This window comes from Triticum aestivum, chromosome 2D, assembly GCF_018294505.1.
Source record: "Triticum aestivum cultivar Chinese Spring chromosome 2D, IWGSC CS RefSeq v2.1, whole genome shotgun sequence".
Lineage (NCBI taxonomy): Eukaryota > Viridiplantae > Streptophyta > Magnoliopsida > Poales > Poaceae > Triticum > Triticum aestivum.
The window spans coordinates 68,258,973-68,266,036 of record NC_057799.1 but is presented as its reverse complement, the minus strand read 5'-3'; the positions used below and the strand labels follow the sequence as shown (position 1 = coordinate 68,266,036).

Below are 7,064 nucleotides of genomic sequence, written 5' to 3'. Positions count from 1 at the left end.
GGGCGTCCTGCATTAGGGGTCCATGAGTGGCTGGCCTATTCTATGCGGGCCGGACTAATGGGCCGTGAAGATAATGGCAGAAGACAATCTCTTGTGTCCGGGTAGGACTCCTGTATGCGTGGACTACAAGTTTGGTGTCCGGATGTACTATTCCTTCCTCTGCAAACCGACTCTGTACAACCCTAGGTCCCCCCGGTGTGTATATAAATCGGAGGCTTTAGTCTATGGAGGACATCAGAATTATCATGAGCTAGACAACTAGGGTTTAGCCATTACGATCTCGAGGTAGATCAACTCTTGTAACCCATATACTCATCAAATACAATCACGCAGGACGTACGGTTTTACCTCCATTAAGAGGGCCCGAACCTGGGTAAACATTGTGTCCCCCTCGTCCCTTGTTACCATCAATCCTCAGACACACAGTTCGGGACCCCCTACCCGAGATCTGCCGGTTTTGACACCGACATTGGTGCTTTCATTGGGAGTTCCATTGTGTTGTCGATAGAAGGATCGATGGCTCGCCTTGTCATCAACGACGATATCACTTCTGGAAGGAACCTAACTGCAGGACAGGTCCTCCAGCTCGGCGGTTTCACCATGCGCGCGCACACGGACGTTAAGCCAACGTCGGCCCCCATAATCGCCTAACATCACCTCCGCATCGGCATCGAACACTCCGAAAAGATGGATCCAGCGGATATCTCGTCCTTGAACGAGCTGCTAGATCACATCGCCGCCCTGGGGCTTGCAACAGACTATGATCGGATCGGTCTCAAGCCCAATCAGAGGGAAATCAAGTCCCTACTGATCACTCATCTGGTAGCAGTCGTTGAGGAACGAGCCGAAAACTCTTCTTCGCCTAAACTAAAAATCAGCTATGTCTGGATCTCCGAGCCCCTCGAGCTGGACACCCTCCCTCCGAATGATACTTCATGTCCTCCGAACTCAGGATTGGACATAGAACCCGAAAAATACCTGGATCTTCCTAGGCCCGAACAGGTGGCCTCAAAGATTTTTCAAGCTTCAGATTCAACCTTGGGTCAGGATTCGGGTTTTAGCCCACCCACCCACCACAATCAATACTCTCCATGTAATTCAGGCCCTCCAGACATATGTGACCGAATGTATGTACGACAGCAACCTCAGGAAATGGTCCATCACTTCTGGGCCAGATTCCTCCTTGTTAAAAACAAGATCAAAGATTGCTGCAACGACAAAGGAGTTTCAGCTTTTTATCGTAATTGTACGGACGAGGGAATTCTGAACACCCTCAACCGCCGCCGCATACAGACCTTCACGGAATTATCACACTTAGTACAGAAGTATTGTGCGATGGAAAGCACATGGAAGGCCCAGAAAGCCCGGTTGGAACCTGCTGACTTTAAGCGGTCCATCACACGGGCAAAACGGATTCACCCCTACAAGGCATCCGATCATAAGCCTGTCGGCAAGAAAAACAAACCCCTCACGGGGCACAGAACAGTTCTTGATGAACTCCTCGACAAACCCTGTCAGATACATGCGATGCCGAGTACCTAACCAACTCACAGCCTGCGGGCATGCTGGGTACTCTGGCAAGTGGCAAAAAGCTGTGAGGCCATCCTCACCAACATTACTCCAGAGAAGCATTCTTCGGAGGATGACGATCTTAACGTCTTTACGGTCTTCGAGATCTTCTCTTCAAATAATCGGCGCAAAATGGGGCTCCGTGACCTTGCCGAAATCAACCAAGTAACCGCAATGAACGTTTGGAACGACGCGGCCATAAATTTCACCGCGAACGATGAACCAAGGGCCCAATCGGTCCGAGCACCCACTACAAGAAATATGTCAACTTGCGACCCTCACTATTGGTCACTGAAAGGTCATTGTTTTTCATTTGCGACCTTTTTGTGACCAAAAACTCATGGTCAAAAGATGGCAGTCGTAAACTGAAATTAACGACCTTCTCTGTGAGAAGGTCGTAGACGTTTACGACCAAAACAAAAGGTCGTCGAACCCATGACCTATTGTTTTGGTCACTAGCAGTCTTCCCAGGCCACGTCGGATCCGACGTGGCAATCTGACGTGGCAAAATTGCGACCAAATGAAAAGGTCGTTGATAAGAATCAGCCCGGTCCAGTTCGGTGTTTTACATGGGCCGAGCCCAACAATTCAGCCTTTTTAATATATTTTTTTAATTTTCGCTAGCTACACGGGCCTAGCCCAAAAATTTGGCCTTTTTATTTTCTGGGCCGTGGCCTTTTTGCGAACCATATCATTAAGCCTATTTTTCTGGTTTTTCAGAAATACACAATGTTCCGATCCACTATAGTTTGGGCCACAACCTTTTTAGAGCCCAAATATTATTTTGTCAAATAGAACATTTGGCCTTTTTCATTCACAGATTTCAATTTACACATTTGAACAGAAAAAAATCAATAAATCTCTCAATTAACTGATTAAATCCAGAAATCATCCAGTCAAATACTCACAAGAGCAAATACACGTCTGCACATCCAACAAGTGCACATACAATCAAAAACAAATACACAAGGGTGGAACGGTGCCAGCTTAATACCTACAAGGCGGCGGTGGTGGTATCTACAATGTGCGGGAGAAATGTTCAGGACCTCCTCTTCCTCTTCTTCTTGTCCTCTGACTTGTCACCTGCGTTCTTGAGCTGCGAGAGGACACAGCACCGTTAAGCACAGTTGATCAGACCATATTGACACAAATCACAAGACACCCAGTGTATACTATGTAAGCGGTGGCATATTTTTGCTTCCAAAACCATCACTACTGTGCATGCATGCTTGGTTTATAAGCTTCATCCATCTGGTTGACACCATCACTACATATTGTTGCTACCGACCGAGACGCACATGAGAGCAAGTACAATTTATATCTTGCGAGATTTCTACTGTACACAAGCGTGCACATACACAACATGCAGCATGCATACGTGCCCATGCCTGTATAAAGCTACACCTCAATGCTTTTCATTGCTGATTGAGAGATTATAATATTTTAAGAATCCACTGCATGCGGCACACAACTACTCCTACCTAGGTAGCTGTATGTAGGTGTACTAGCAGCCAGCCTAGAGGCGAGTTGATCAGCAATTCAACAATCACTAACTAGCCAGCAAGCTACTGCTATGTCCTATCCTAGCAGCAGCAACGGCTTTTCTTTGTCATGCATGTAAAGAAATGCATGCATTTCCAGTAAATATAAATGTATGCATATTGCCATTGGCCTGGACCACACTAGAAGAAAAATGCTCACAGCAACCAGCAGATAGATTGACCTATGTGCACGCTTCTTTATAGACACCAGTTCTAACTGCCATCGACTTGCAAGCTTTACCTACGTGGTCACCACGCAGTGATGGCATTCGCACCAAAAGGAAGAGAAGAAAACGAGCTCTAGGATAGAGGGAGAGGACCACCACATGCAGCGTGAGAAAGGTACAGGTACAGTTTCATGGGCCAGCACTTACATAGTATACAGTTTCATGTCGAAGGATCGACAGGCCAGAAGAGGGCAGGCCACGGAGGTACAGGTACTCCCTGCGCTTGGCAATGATGGCGGCGCCAGAGAAGCACCATAAGGTGATGGTGGTTCCGACAAACCCTGTCACGAGGATGCTGGTCGCACAAGAGCAACATGCAAGTTATGTCAGCCAACATAAATAACAGGGATGAGAAACGAAGCTGAGCATTGAGCAGCAACAAACTAGAAGAAAAGCTCTGCGAAAAACACCAGCAAAGCTGGTTGTCCAAGTAACAAAACAATCAGTCACATCGATTTTGTAGAACTGTAGGTACACAAATTCAAAACCACCAACAAAAATGAAGGTCCAAAAAGTCCATGAGCAGGCCCAAAGTTCAATAACAATAACCCACACACAGGGTCCAAATCCCACCGCGAAGGGCCCAGGTACAAACTGTCAATCTAGATAGCATCCATTAAAAGATAATAATGATAGCAGCCCATCTAAATAGCAGACAATTTAGGAAAAAGGAGGGTCTCAGGAGAACAATAGACTAATCCAGAAGCAGAATTTGGCACCTAAACAATCTAACTAATAATGCTTGCAAGAACAACCAGACAATGATGGATAAGGACATATAACCAGCAGATATCCAATATTCCAATCACAAGCATTCAGAAACTGTATGTGTCACACTCCCATTTTAGATGACAGAAATAGAATCCTGAACACACGAGCAATAATCGACTTCTGACTAGCAACGGCAAACAGATTCAGACACAAGCAATTTTATAGCAGGATGAAAAATCTATGTGAAGAATTCATGAATGAAGTTATAGTAGTAGCACAAAGGACCCTCACAGACATTTGTAACAGTACGCAAACTAACCTTGTGCATTGTACATGTAAGGTAAGGTATAGCAGACAATGTATTCTAGTTATTAAACAAATGCTTGCCAAGATAATCAGTATAGTGGTGAACCGAACACAATAATAATCCAAAGGTGATACTAATAAGCAGCAAGAACCTCCCTACTTTTGTGATATGAAACTAATATCAGACCAATTTTGTACCAAGTTAAAGTTACTTCAGGTTGTGAACAGTTAGCTCGTCTAACATTTTCTAAACCTTCTAATTATAAGTTCCACAACCTAAACACACTATGTAACCATTCGTGTGCTCTCTCTCAAGATGAATTTAGGTCTTTCCATGGAGGAGAGAGCATAGACTCGATCACCGCCCTTGTGCCAAATCCCCCACGCCTTCCCGTGACGGCCTTCACAACAATGACCTGCAAGCGAAACACACCAAAAACTAAGTCACACATGCATGCTACTAATCTACTGTCCTATAGTTGTTTGGTTATTATTTTAGATTAATATGAATAATTCAATATGTATTATCTGTTTTAAAAAATTGAAGTAAATATATTATTCTAGACTATTGTTTCAAACAAATATATTAGAATGTTAAACTCAACATGCTAGAAAATTGAAGTAGAGTGCCCAACACACACAGTGTAAGTAAGACTAGAATATAGTAGTTTGTCTTGTATAGAATGCTTCTAATCTAAGTAAGCATGAGAGTGTACTTGTTGGAGCTTTGTCATGCATGCAAATATTTTATGAGGAGAACTAGATACATGTATGTGACCATTAGAATGCATACGTGTGTAGGGGAGCTCCCTCGGCATCGCTGCTATCGTGTTTGACCAATGAAACAAAAGGTTACAGGGAGCTTTTAAGTAAAATTGAGGGTGTAAAATTAATATTGAGGGTGTACATTACGGTCACTAATACCCACGGGTTCAGAGTTTCTGAGCAAGGAACAGCCGACAGGGTCGGTACCGGTCTAGATTGTACAACCTCCGTTCAGAATTAACCGTCGATGAAATGAGTGTATTTAGACGTGCATCAGTGTGTAGATTCACTCATTTCAGCGACAGTTTATTCCGAGCTGTAATTTTTTCTGAACAGAGTTATATATGTACTCTGTAGTTTGTGCCGAACAGAGTTCTAGACTGCATTCTATAGCGTGTGATGAACACATTGCAGAGGAAAAAAATTCGTTCGGTTGGTAGCTTCAGGTCCTAATGTCCTAGAGCAGACATGTCATGTGCTAATATTTGGCCAACACGTCACTGGTTTGTAGCGTCTGTTGACAAAAATGCAGTCATAGTATCTCACAGTCTGCCTTCACATGTTTATATGTTATATGTTACTATCATGTTTAGGAATCAACTACTCTGTATATATTTTACCATGTCTATCACATCCAAGTGTGATCAAACATATTGCTGGAATGCCTATAGGGCGCAGACATGTGTGATTAAACATATCGATCCAGATGGTGCTTGCAATAATTAACTAACACCAGCGCACCGCTCAATCAGCGCGATCAGGTGTGCGACCGCAAAATTCCTGAACTACAGGGGCGCAATCGCATGAACAAATAAGCAGCAGCAGTAGATGCTAATCGGCAGGCTAGAAGCTAGCGATCGACCATGGATGGATGAGATCAGGCATCAGGATTTGTAAATCGTCTGACTTACCAGCAGGGGACGAAGAAGAGGCCAGAGAAGAAGCGCCAGCGGTCGAGGGAGAGCGCGCGGCCGCAGTAGAAGCACCGGCTCGCCACCATGGCGACGGTCTACCCGACCAGCAGCAGGGCGAGCGCGCTGACGCCATACCAGGTGGACGCATCCATGTCGTACACGCAGTACCGCCTGCCACCAGGCTCGGCCTCGCCGAGTTGCGCCTGCACCCAGTTTCCCCAGTCAAGATTCAAGAACTCGATGCCTCCGGCCTGAGCACATACGCAAACATAGATAGATGCTTGAACGAGTTGGCCAGGAGATGGTGCGGCTCACCGTGCTCCGGCGGCGCTCGGTGCCGATGGCGAGGACGAAGGCGAGGATGTCGAGGAGCAGCACCAGGCCGATCACCACGATGGACGCCATGGGGTCGCCGGCCGATCAAAACCAAATACACTCGAGAGGAGCACGATTAGATCGGGAGGAAGGGGACGTCCTTATGATCTGGCTCGCGAGCCCACTACCGCTGTCGCGGGTCGTCGATGGTGGGGGTGACAGCGGATCATGATGGGAGGGAGGGGGTGGATCTGGCCGCCGCCATGCCCATGGCCGTGCCATGCGGCTAGGTCTAGGTCATGAGCGAGGAGGGAGCGCGGATCCGACCGCGGCCATGGGAGAGAAGGGGAGGGGAGGGGTTGCCGGCGGCCGGGGTTGGGGGAGAGGACGAAGGACGGAGGACGGCGCCGGTGCCGGCTGGGTGGTTGGGGATCGAGAGGGTTGGGGGTGGCGGCTGTGGGACGAGAGGGGGAAAGTGGATCGGGGGAGAGGAGTGGATCGGGGAAGCTAGGGTTTGGGTGAGAGGGTGAGGGGTGAGGGTTGCCGTTGGATCTAGAAGCATCCGACGGTGGTTGATGTATGATTCGCGTGATATGCCTATGGACCAATCAGAGCGCACCAAACAATTTGACGATTTTTTGACCATATAAATTGGTCGTGATTGATTACATACAAATTTTTCATTCCATTTTTCAATGCTCAAAATGAGTTTTTTT

At 46.6% G+C, this 7,064-nt stretch overlaps 1 long non-coding RNA gene across 1 annotated transcript; it reads right to left on the bottom strand.

Moving 5' to 3' along the window:
* Window positions 1–2,412: 2,412 nt before the first annotated feature.
* Window positions 2,413–6,821, bottom strand: LOC123051629 (uncharacterized). Its single transcript, XR_006424222.1, has 4 exons — window positions 6,349–6,821; window positions 6,031–6,236; window positions 3,485–4,770; window positions 2,413–2,665 (listed from the first exon to the last, which is right to left on the bottom strand). It is a non-coding gene; the product is annotated as an uncharacterized lncRNA (long non-coding RNA).
* Between the last annotated feature and the right edge of the window lie 243 nt (window positions 6,822–7,064).